The sequence below is a fragment of the Arachis stenosperma genome, chromosome 6, assembly GCF_014773155.1.
Source record: "Arachis stenosperma cultivar V10309 chromosome 6, arast.V10309.gnm1.PFL2, whole genome shotgun sequence".
NCBI lineage: Eukaryota > Viridiplantae > Streptophyta > Magnoliopsida > Fabales > Fabaceae > Arachis > Arachis stenosperma.
In genome coordinates, this window is record NC_080382.1 from 35,387,222 (window position 1) to 35,400,324 (window position 13,103).

The window sequence follows — 13,103 nt, forward strand, 5'->3', positions numbered from 1 at the left end:
TACAGAGAAAGTAGAAGAAGAAGCAATTAACAGAAACGGAAATTCAATTATGCAGTAAGATGAAACAGAGAGATCCAAGGATGAGATTGAAACAGAATTTGTTCAATTCTCCAACCCAAGATCCAAGACAATTGTAATTGAAATTGAAAGCAATAAAACTAAGAGGAAGAGAAGTGAATTCTCTTTCCCCGAGACTAAGAAATTAAAGATCACTCCATACCAAAAGCTCTCCGAAAACTATTCTAAAAACTAAAAGGGAAAGCTCCCTATGAAAAACTAAAAAGAAAGCTCCTGAAAACTAAAAAAAAAACTCCCTGAATAACTTGAATTCTATCATATTTATACACTTTCTTCAAATGATCTTCAAGCCTTGAGTTGGGCCTTTGCTCTTGGTGGAATTGGGTTGAGAGAGGCCTTGGTTGATTGCTCTTGGAGTTTGGAGAGGAACCGAAGTGAACCAAGTGAACCGGGTTTGAATGTTGCAAAAGTTTGAGTAAAAGTTTGAGGCAAACTTTTACTCCAACTTTTCATATCAGCTCCCTCATTTTGCTGATACCAACGTTGGTGCAAAAGTTAGGGGTCTAACTTTTGCTCCAACGTTGGCCTCCTCATGTGCACTTATGGCGCCAACGTTAGCCCAAAAGTTAGAGGCTAACGTTGGCGCAAACTTTTGCTCCCCCCTATGTGTTTTTCATGCGCCAACGTTAGCCTAAAAGTTAGAGGCTAACGTTGGCGCAAACTTTTGGTGCCCAGGGAGTGACTTTCATGTGCCAACGTTAGCCTAAAAGTTAGGGGCTAACGTTGGCGCAAACTTTTGGTGCCCCAGGGAGTGTTTTGCATGTGCCAACGTTAGCCCAAAAGTTAGGGGCTAACGTTGGGGCAAACTTTTCACCCAAAAGTTTGTGCAAAAGTTTGAGGCTAACTTTTGGTCCAGCTTTTTGCTTCCTGGTTCATTTTCACTTATTCCAAAAGTTTGAGCTAAAGTTTGAGGCAAACTTTTGCTCAAACTTTTTGTCCTCTCTTACTCTAGCCATTCCTCCTTGCTTCAACCTTTCTCCAAGCTTTCTTCACCTATCATTAATCAACCAAACACATCAAAGCTATGCTCAAAATCATGAGATATTCATTCTTTCACAATATGTAACAAATATAGCATAAAACGTCATGAAATTGCATTAATTCATCTATGGTTGATTCAATCAAAGGAAGCATGAAAATCTACCCAAATTGGCTTGCTTAGACCTCAAGAAAGTGCATAATTCAAGTGAAAACAAAAGAAAAAGACTAGTGAAACTAGGCTAAGATGACTTGTCATCACAAAGCAGCTCCTATATGAGCCATCTTAACACTACTCCAAGTTATAAAATCCAAGTGATGAAGGAGAGATACATCATCCATTGAAAGAGCACCATAAGGTGCGATCTGATGGTCCATAAAACCAATAGGATCAAAATCCGGGGCATCCAGATTGAAAGGTTCAACAGTTCGAGGTCTTTTTGGAGGAGGGGCAGCCGATGAAGAAACCACAGCAGCAGTAGAAGATTGAGGGGGATCCACTAAACGGACCCGAGGTGTAGGGATCATTCTCCTCGGGCCAGGAGAGCTCGACGCGGATGGCTTCAAAGAAGCTTGGGAAGTTCCTTCCCCATCAACCCGGGCCGAGATGTTTTGAGCCGCAGTAGCTTTCCTCGCCTTCTTGAAAGCCTTCATTGCATCATTATTTTTTGCCATCTCTGAAAAATGAAAAACAACAATTTATCATGCCAGGAAGAAAACAGGAGAAAAACAAGATAACAAGATATATCAAGGCAGTACCCAAAGCAGTTCGAATAAGGGACTGATCTCCCAAAGACTTTTTAGTATCCAAGTGAGGAGGTTCTCCCCAAATATCCTCCAAAACACTCACAAAGGCCTGCTCGACCTCGCTCAATATCTCCCAAGTATATCGGGATACCACTACGTTCCTCTGCCACTCTAAGGAAAAGCAGGGCTCATTATTTTCATCCAAAAAGAAAGTTCGGGATCCTTCAACAGCTCGGACCTTAAAGAAGTAGTTCTTAAAATCCCAAAAAGAATCGTCATACATGGAAAAAACCTTGTTCCCCTGGGCAGACCTAAAAGAAATCCAAGAAGCTTTCTTCTTGGTAGTCCCAAGTTTGGTCAACATAAAAAGATACAGAAAAAGAGTTTGAGAAGGCGTAACACCAAATTCTTGACAAACAAGCTGAAAAATCTTGATGAAACCCCATGAATTTGGATGGAGCTGTGAAGGGGCTACATTACAAGACCATAACAGGTCAGTTTTAAAAGAAGTAAAAGGAAAGGTGATGTTCATTTGGCTAAAAAAGAAGTAATAAGCATAGAAGAAGGGACGCTCCCCCTAGATCAGGACTGGGAGCAAAAAGGTGATGTTCATTTACCTAATCTGAGCAACAAGATGAACCGTTAGTTGTCCAAACTCGAACAATTCCCGGCAACGGCGCCAAAAACTTTGTGCACGGATTTGTGATCATCAACAATGGCTCCAATAGTTCGGTAGCTCTCACACGTGAATTACACTTAGTCACAACTCCGCACAACTAACCAGCAAGTGCACTGGGTCGTCCAAGTAATACCTTACGTGAGTAAGGGTCGATCCCACGGAGATTGTTGGTATGAAGCAATCTATGGTTATCTTGTAGATCTCAGTCAGGCTGATTCAAATGTGATTGGATTAGATAATTAAAAGATAAATAAAATAGGATAGAAATACTTATGTAAATTAATGGTGGGAATTTCAGATAAGCGCATGGAGATGGTTGTCCCTGTTGAATCTCTGCTTTCCTATTGCTTTCATCCAATCCTTCTTACTCCTTTCCATGGCAAGATGTATGTAGGGCATCACTGTTGTCAATGGCTACATCCCATCCTCTCAGTGAAAATGGTCCAAATACTCTGTCACAGTACGGCTAATCATATGTCGGTTCTCAATCAGGTTGGAATAGAATCCCGTGATTCTTTTGCGTCTGTCACTAACGCCCAGCCTTCAGGAGTTTGAAGCTCGTCACAGTCATTCAATCCCGGAATCCTACTCGGAATACCACAGACAAGGTTAGACTTTCCGGATTCCCATGAATGCCTCCATCAATTCTAGCTTATACCACAAAGATTCTGATTAAGGAATCCAAGAGATATGCGCCCGGTCTAAGGTAGAACGGAAGTGGTTGTCAGTCACATGCTTTCATAGGTGAGAATGATGATGAGTGTCACGGATCATCACATTCATCAAGGTGAAGTGCAACAAATATCTTAGAACAGGAATAAATTGAATTGAATAGAAAATAGTAGTAATTGCATTGAAATTTTAGGTATAGCAGAGCTCCACACCCTTAATCTATGGTGTGTAGAAACTCCACCGTTGAAAATACATAAGTGAAAGGTTCAGGCATGGCCAAATGGCCAGCCCCCAAACGTGGTCACAAGACCGAATGATCAAAAAGAGGCCTCTAATAAACTAGTAAAAAGTTCTATTTATACTAAACTAGCTACTAGGGTTTACAAAGATAAGTAATTGATGCATAAATTCACTTCCGGGGCCCACTTGGTGTATGTTTGGGCTGAGCTTGATCTATCTATGAGCTGAGGCTTCTCTTTTGAACGCCAAGTTGTAATGTGTTTTGGGCATTCAACTCCGGTTCGTGACGTGTTTCTGGCGTTTGACTCCAGACAGCAACATGGAACTGGCGTTGAGCGCCAGTTTACATCGTCTAATCACCAATAAATATGAACTGAAAAGCTCTGGATGTCAACTTTCCAACGCCGTTGAGAGCGCGTCATTTGGAGTTCTGTAGCTCTAGAAAATTCATTTCGAGTGTAGGGAGGTCAGATTCCAACAGCATCAGCAGTCCTTTATCAGCCTCCTATCAGAGTTTTGCTCAGGTCCCTCAATTTCAGCCAGAAAATACCTGAAATCACAAAAATATACACAAACTCATAGTAAAGTCCAGAAATTTGAATTTAGCATAAAAACTAATGAAAACAGCCCTAAAAGTAACTAGATCATACTAAAAACTACCTAAAAACAATGCCAAAAAGCGTATAAATTATCCGCTCATCACAACACCAAACTTAAATTGTTGCTTGTCCCCAAGCAATTGAAAATCAATTAGGATAAAAAGAGGAGAATATACTATAAATTCCAAAATATCAATGAATATTAATTCTAATTAGATGAGCGGGACTTGTAGCTTTTTGCTTCTGAACAGTTTTGGCATCTCACTTTTTCCTTGGAAGTTCAGAATGATTGACTTCTCTAGGAACTTAGAATTTCGGATAGTGTTATTGATTCTCCTAGTTAAGTATGTTGATTCTTGAACACAGCTACTTTTATGAGTCTTGGTCGTGGCCCTAAGCACTTTGTTTTCCAGTATTACCACTGGATACATAAATACCACAGACACATGACTGGGTGAACCTTTTCAGATTGTGACTCGGCTTTGCTAGAGTCCCCAGTTAGAGGTGTCCAGAGCTCTTAAGCACACTCTTTTTGCTTTGGATCACGACTTTAACCACTCAGTCTCAAGCTTTTTACTTGGACCTTCATGCCATAAGCACATGGTTAGGGACAGCTTGATTTAGCCGCTTAGGCCTGGATTTATTTCCTTGGGCCCTCCTATCCATTGATGCTCAAAGCCTTGGATCCTTTTTACCCTTGCCTTTTGGTTTTAAGGGATATTGGCTTTTTCTGCTAGCTTTTTCTCTCTTTCTTTCTATTTTTTTCGCCAAAATATTTTTTTTCGCTATTCACTGCTTTTTCTTACTTCAAGAATCAATTTCATGATTTTTCAGATCATCAAAAACATTTCTCTTTGTTCATCATTCTTTTAAGAGCTAACAACTTTAACATTCATAAACAACAAGATAAAAAATATGCACTGTTCAAGCATTCATTCAGAGAACAAAAAGTATTGCCACCACATCAATATAATTAAACTAAATTCAAGGATAATTTTGAAATTCATGTACTTCTTGTTCCTTTGAATTAGAAACATTTTTCATTTAAGAGAGGTGAAGGATTCATGGAATTATTTATAGCCTTAAGACATAATTACTACATACTAATGATCATGAAGTAGAGACACAAAACATAAATATACATGAAGCATAAAAATCGAAAAAAAGAGAAATAAGAACAAGGAATGAGTCCACCTTAGTGGCGTCTTCTTCTTGAAGGACCAATGATGTCCTTAAGCTCTTCTATGTCCCTTCCTTGCCTTTGTTGCTCCTCCCTCATTGCTCTTTGGTCTTCTCTTTATTTCTTGGAGAATGATGGAGTGCTCTTGATGTTCCATGGTGGACGAAATTGTGATCCATATTCTTTAAGTTGTACTCCTTGTAAAATTATGGAATTTGAAATTGGCACGAGTGAACACAACTCCGTTCAACTAACCAGCAAGTGTACTGGGTCGTCCAAGTAATAAACCTTACGCGAGTAAGGGTCGATCCCACAGAGATTGTTGGTATGAAGCAAGCTATGGTCACCTTGTAAATCTCAGTTAGGTAGATTAAAATTGTTTATGGTTTCGAAAATTATATAAAAAGAAGAAATAATAAAAGGGATAGAATACTTATGCAGATTCATTGGTGGGAATTTCAGATAAGCGAATGGAGAGACTGTATGGCTCAAGAACGCCTACTTTCCTACTGCTTCAACTCAATATTTCTTACTCCTTTCCATGGCAAGCTGTGTATAGGGGTTCACCGTTCGACGATAGCTACTTTGAATCCTCTCGGGAAAATGGTCCTCTGCGGCTGTCACTCGCATGGCTAATCGTCTGGAGGCATCACCTGGCCGAAGGCTACATCCCATCCTCGCAGTGAAAACTACGCTCACGCGCTCTGTCACAGCACGGCTAATCACTGGTTGGTTCCCGCTCCTACTGGAATAGAATCCCTTGATTCTTTTACGTCTGTCACTAACGCCCAGCACTTGCGAGTCTGAAGCACGTCACAGTCATTCATTACCGGAATCCTACTCGGAATACCACAGACAAGGTTAGACTTTTCGGATTCCCAGGATCCTACTCGGAATACCACACACAAGGTGAGACTTTCTGGATCCTCATGAATGCTGCCATCTATCTAGCTTATACCATGAAGATTCTGTTGGGGAATCTAAGAGATACACATTCAAGCTCGGTTGCATGTAGAACGAAGGTGGTTGTCAATCACGCGCGTTCATAGGTGAGAATGATGATGAGCGTCACATAATCATCACATTCATCATGTTCTTGGGTGCGAATGAATATCTTGGAATAAGAATAAGAGAGATTTGAATAAAAGAAAATAGAATTGCATTAATACTTGAGGTACAGCAGAGCTCCACACCCTTAATCTATGGTGTGCAGAAACTCCCCCGTTGAAAATACATAAGTAAAAGGTTCAGGCATGGCCGAATAGCCAGCCCCCTGAAACGTGATCAATAGCCTCTTAGGATGAAGAATAAAACAAAACTGAGACCAAAGATGTCTAATACAATAGTAAGAGGTCCTATATATACTAGACTAGCTACTAGGGTTTACATGAGTAAGTATTTGATGCATAAATCCACTTCTGGGGCCCACTTGGTGTATGTTTGGGCTGAGCTTGATCAATCCACGAGCTGAGGCTTCTCTTGGAGTTGAACTCCGAGTTATGACGTGTTTTGGGCGTTCAACTCCGGATCATGACGTTTTTCTGGCGTTTAACTCCAGACAGCAGCATGTACTTGGCGTTTAATGCCAAGTTACGTCGTCAATTTCCGAATAAAGTATAGACTATTATATATTGCTGGAAAGCTCTGGATGTCTACTTTCCAACGCCGTTGAGAGCGCGCCAATTGGAGTTCTGTAGCTTCAGAAAATCCATTTCGAGTGCAGGGAGGTCAGATTCCAACAGCATCAGCAGTCCTTTTGTCAGCCTTTTTCAGAGTTTTGCTCAAGTCCCTCAATTTCAGCCAGAAATTACCTGAAATCACAGAAAAACACACAAACTCATAGTAAAGTCCAGAAATGTGAATTTAACATAAAAACTAATGAAAACATCCCTAAAAGTAGCTTAAACTTACTAAAAACTACCTAAAAACAATGCCAAAAAGCGTATAAATTATCCGCTCATCACAACACCAAACTTAAATTGTTGCTTGTCCCCAAGCAACTGAAAATCAAATAGGATAAAAAGAAGAGAATATACTATAAATTCCAGAATATCAATGAATATTAATTATAGTTAGATGAGCGGGACTTGTAGCTTTTTGCTTCTGAACAGTTTTGGCATCTCACTTTTTCCTTTGAAGTTCAGAATGATTGGCTTCTCTAGGAGCTTAGAATTTCGGATAGTGTTATTGACTTTCCTAGTTAAGCATGTTGATTCTTGAACACAGCTACTTATGAGTCTTGGCCGTGGCCCTAAGCACTTTGTTTTCCAGTATTACCACCGGATACATAAATGCCACAGACACATAACTGGGTGAACCTTTTCAGATTGTGACAGCTTTGCTAGAGTCCCCAGTTAGTGGTGTCCAGAGCTCTTAAGCACACTCTTTTTGCTTTGGATCACGACTTTAACCACTCAGTCTCAAGCTTTTTACTTGGACCTTCATGACACAAGCACATGGTTAGGGACAGCTTGATTTAGCCGCTTAGGCCTGGATTTTATTGCCTTGGGCCCTCCTATCCATTGATGCTCAAAGCCTTGGATCCTTTTTACCCTTGCCTTTTGGTTTTAAGGGCTCTTGGCTTTTTCTATTGCTCCTTTTTTTTTCGCCATTCACTGCTTTTTCTTGCTTCAAGAATCAATTTCATGATTTTTCAGATCATCAATAACATTTCTCTTTGTTCATCATTCTTTCAAGAGCCAACAGTTTTAACATTCATAAACAACAAGATCAAAAGACATATGCACTGTTCAAGCATTCATTCAGAAAACAAAAAGTATTGTCACCACATCAATATAATTAAACTAAATTCAAGAGCTATTTTCGAAATTCATGTACTTCTTGTTCTTTTGAATTAAAACATTTTTCATTTAAGAGAAGTGAAGGATTAATGGATTTTATTCATAGCTTTAAGGCATGGTTACATACTAATGATCATGAAGTAGAGACACAAAACATAGATAAACACAATATTAAAAACCGAAAAACAGAAAGAAATAAAGAACAAGGAATGAATCCACCTTTAGTGGCGTCTTCTTCTTGAAGGACCAATGATGTTCTTTAGCTCTTCTATGTCCCTTCCTTGCCTTTGTTGCTCCTCCCTCATTGCTCTTTGATCTTCTCTTATTTCTTGGAGAATGATGGAGTGCTAATGATGTTCCACCCTTAATTGTTCCACATTATTGCTCAAACCTTCTAAGGAAGTGTTGAGTTGCTCCCAATAGTTGTTTGGAGGAAAGTGCATCCTTTGAGGCATCTCAGGGATTTCTTGATGATGAGCTTCCTCATGCACCGCTTGAGAACCATGAGGGGCTTCTCTTGCTTGCTCCATCCTTTTCTTGGTGATGGGCTTATCCTCTTCAATGGAGATGTCTCCTTCTATGATAACTCCAACTGAGTAACATAGATGGCAAATAAGGTGAGGAAAAGCTAGCCGTGCCATAGGTGAGGGCTTGTCGGCTATTTTGTAGATTTCATTGGAGATGACCTCATGAACTTCTACTTCCTCTCCAATCATGATGCCTTAAATCATGATGGCCCGATCCACAGTAACTTCAGATCGGTTGCTAGTAGGAATGATGGAGCGTTGAATGAACTCCAACCATCCTCTAGCTATAGGCTTGAGGTCCAGTCTTCTTAGTTGGACTGGCTTGCCTTTGAAGTCTCTCTTCCATTGAGCTCCTTCCACACAAATGTCCATAAGGACTTGGTCCAACCTTTGATCAAAGTTGACCCTTCTAGTGTAGGGGCGTTCATCTCCTTGCATCATGGGCAAGTGAAACGCCAACCTCACATTTTCCGGACTAAAATCCAAGTATTTCCCCCGAACCATTGTGAGATAATTCTTTGGACTCGGGTTCATACCTTGATCATGGTTCCTAGTGATCCATGCATTGGCATAGAACTCTTGAACCATTAAGATTCCGACTTGTTGCATGGGGTTGGTTAAGACTTCCCAACCTCTTCTTCGGACTTCATGTCGGATCTCCGGATACTCATTTTTCTTGAGCTTGAAAGGGACCTCAGGGATCACCTTCTTCTTTGCCACAACATCATAGAAGTGGTCTTGATGGCTCTTGGAGATGAATCTTTCCATCTCCCATGACTCGGAAGTGGAAGCTTTTGTCTTCCCTTTTCATTTTCTAGAGGATACTCCGGACTTAGGTGCCATTGGTAATGGAAAAACAAAAAAAAAAAGCTTATGCTTTTACCACACCAAACTTAAAATATTGCTCGCCCTCGAGCAATAAAAGAAAGAAGTGAAGAAGAAGAAGAAGAAAATATGGTAGAGAGGGAGAGAGGTAGGTTCGGCTTAGGTGAAGAAGGAGGGGTTGTGTTGTGTGAAAATGAAGTAGAATGGAAGGGTATTTATAGGGAAAGGGGGGAAGGTATGTTCGGCCATTTTGGGTGGGAATGGGAGGGAAATTGGTTTGAATTTTTTGAAGGTAGGTGGGGTTTATGGGGAAGAGTGGATGGATGTGAGTGGTGAATGGGGTAGTTGGGAAGAGGAATTGAGGTGATTGGTGAAAGGTGTTGGGAAGTGTGACATGGGGAGGAGTGAAATAGGATTAGGAGAGTGTGATTAGGATTAAAAGGTAAGGTGGGAATATGGTAGGTGGGGATCCTGTGGGGTCCACAGATCCTGAGGTGATCCTGTGGGGTCCACAGATCCTGAGGTGTCAAGGAATTCCATCCCTGCACCAAATAGGCATGTAAAATGCCTTCGTGCATCATTATGGCGTTTAAACGCCCATTGGTGCACATTCTGGGTGTTCAACGCCCATGTAAAGCATGTTTCTGGCGTTGAACGCCAGTTTCATGCTTGTTACTGGCGTTCAGCACCAGTTTTTCCTCTCTGGGCACATTCCTGGCGTTCAGCGCCAGGATGTTGCTTGTTTCTGGCGTTCGGCGCCAGAATGGTGCTCTGTTCTGGCGTTGAACGCCAGCCAGATGCATCTTACTGGCGTTGAACGCCAGTCTGTGCGTCCTCCAGGGTGTGATTTTTTTCTTCTGCTGTTTTTGATTCTGTTTTTAATTTTTATGATTTTTTCGTGACTCCTCATGATCATGTACCTAATAAAACACAAAATAACAATAAAATAGAATAAAATAAAATTAGATAAATAAAATTGGGTTGCCTCCCAACAAGCGCTTCTTTAATGTCAATAGCTTGACAGTGGCTCTCATGGAGCCACAAGGTGATCAGGTCAATGTTGTATAGTTGTCCACACCAAACTTAGAGTTTGGATATGGGATCTTAATACCAAACTTAGAGTTTGGTTGTGGCCTCACAACACCAAACTTAGAGTTTGACTGTGTGGGCTCTTCTTGACTCTGAACTGAGAGAAGCTCTTCATGCTTACTCTCTTCTGTCACAGAGGGATGGCCATGTGCCTTAAACACAAGGTAGTCCCCATTCAATTGAAGGACTAATTCAACTCTCTTGACATCTATCACAGCTCCTGCTGTGGCTAGGAAAGGTCTTCCAAGGATGATGCAATCATCCTCTTCCTTCCTAGTGTCTAAGATTATGAAATCAGCAGGGATGTAAAGGCCTTCAACCTTTACTAGCACGTCCTCTACTATTCCATAAGCTTATCTCAATGACTTGTCTGCCAGTTGTAATGAGAACAAGGCAGGTTGTACCTCAATGATCCCCAGCTTCTCCATTACAGAGAATGGCATAAGATTTATCCTTGATCCCAGATCACACAGAGCTTTTTCAAAGATCATGGTGCCTATGGTACAAGGTATTAAGAACTTGCCAGGATCTTGTTTCTTTTGAGGTAGAATTTTCTGAATCCAAGTATCCAGTTCATTAATGAGCAAGGGAGGTTCACTTTCCCAAGTCTCATTACCAAATAACTTGGCATTCAGCTTCATGATAGCTCCTAAATATTGAGCAACTTGCTCTCCAGTCACATCTTCATCCTCTTCAGAGGAAGAATAGTCTTCAGAGCTCATGAATGGCAGAAGGAGATTTAATGGAATCTCTATGGTCTCTATATGGGCCTCAGATTCCTTTGGATCCTTAATAGGAAACTCCTTCTTGCTTGAGGGACATCCCAGGAGGTCTTCCTCACTAGGATTTTCGTCCTCCTCCTCCCTTGTGCATTCGACCATATTGACTATGTCAATGGCTTTGCACTCCCCTTTTGGATTCTCTTCTGTATTGCTTGGGAGAGTACTGGGAGGAGTTTCAATGAATTTCTTACTCAGCTGGCCCACTTGTGCCTCCAGATTTCTAATGGAGGATCTTGTTTCACTCATGAAACTGAAAGTGGCATTTGACAGATCAGAGACTACATTGGCTAAATTAGAAGTGTTTTGTTCAGAATTCTCTGTCTGTTGCTGAGAAGATGATGGATATGGCTTGCTATTGCCCAGCCTATTACGTCCACCATTGTTAAAACCTTGTTGAGGTTTTTGTTGATCCTTCCATGAGAAATTTGGATGATTTCTCCATGATGAGTTATAGGTGTTTCCATAAGGTTCACCCATGTAATTAACCTCTGCCATGGCAGGGTTCTCAGGATCATAAGCTTCTTCAGAAGCTGCCTCTCTAGTACTGTTGGATGCATGTTGCCATCCATTCGGATTTTGAGAGATCATGTTGACCTGTTGAGTCAACACTTTGTTCTGAGCCAATATGGCATTTAGAGTATCAATTTCAAGAACTCCTTTCTTTTGAGGTATCTCATTGTTCACGGAATTCCTCTCAGAAGTGTACATGAACTGGTTGTTTGCAACCATGTCAATGAGCTCTTGAGCCTCTTCAGGCGTTTTCTTCAGGTGAATAGATCCACCTGCAGAATGGTCCAGTGACATTTTCGAAAATTCAGAGAGACCATAATAGAATATATCTAATATGGTCCATTCTGAAAACATGTCAGATGGACATCTTTTGGTCAGCTGCTTGTATCTTTCCCAAGCTTCATAGAAGGATTCACCATCTTTTTGTTTGAAGGTTTGAACATCCACTCTCAGCTTGCTCAGCTTTTGAGGAGGAAAGAATTTATCCAAGAAAGCAGTGACCAGCTTATCCCATGAGTCCAGGCTATCCTTAGGTTGTGAATCCAACCATATTCTAGCTCTGTCTCTTACAGCAAAAGGGAAAAGCATGAGTCTGTAGACTTCAGGATCTACTCCATTCGTTTTTACAGTCTCACAGATCTGCAAGAACTCAGTTAAAAACTGATAAGGATCTTCAAATGGAAGTCCATAAAACTTGCAGTTTTGTTGCATTAATGCAACTAGCTGAGGTTTCAGCTCAAAGTTATTGGCTCCAATGGCAGGAATGGAGATGCTTCTTCCATCAAACTTGGACGTTGGCTTTGTGAAGTCACCAAGCACTCTCCTTGCATTATTATTATTTTCGGCTGCCATCTCCTTCTCTTGTTCAAAAATTTCTGAAAGGTTACTTCTGGATTGTTGTAATTTAACTTCTCTTAATTTTCTCTTCAAAGTCCTTTCAGGTTCTGGATCAATTTCAACAAGAGTGCCTTTATCCCTGTTCCTGCTCATATGAAAGAGAAGAAAACAAGAAAAGAAAGAGGAATCCTCTATGTCACAGTATAGAGATTCCTTTATGTTAGTAGAAAAAGAAGGGGTAGAAGAGTGAAGAGGGAGATTCGGATTTTGGATGAAGAGAGGTGGAGAGAAGTGTTAGTAATTAAATAATTAAATAGAAGAAGAAAAGAGAAAGAGAATTTCGAAAATAATTTTAAAAAGGGGTTAGTGATTTTCGAAAATTAGAGATAAATGTAATTGAATTTAAAATTTGAAATAATTAATTAATTAAAAAGAATTTTTTTTGAAAAAGAAAGAGATATTTTTCGAAAAATAGAAGAGGGAGAAGTAGTTAGGTGGTTTTGAAAAAGATAAGAAATAAACAAAAAGTTAAATTTGAAAAAGATAAGAAAATAAGTTA

General features: G+C 40.4%; 1 non-coding gene across 1 annotated transcript; it reads left to right on the forward strand.

The window, feature by feature from the left end:
• The first annotated feature begins 12,059 nt into the window (after positions 1–12,059).
• Positions 12,060–12,163, forward strand: LOC130938159 (small nucleolar RNA R71). Its single transcript, XR_009069335.1, has one exon. It is a non-coding gene; the product is annotated as a small nucleolar RNA R71 (small nucleolar RNA).
• The last annotated feature ends 940 nt before the right edge of the window (positions 12,164–13,103 follow it).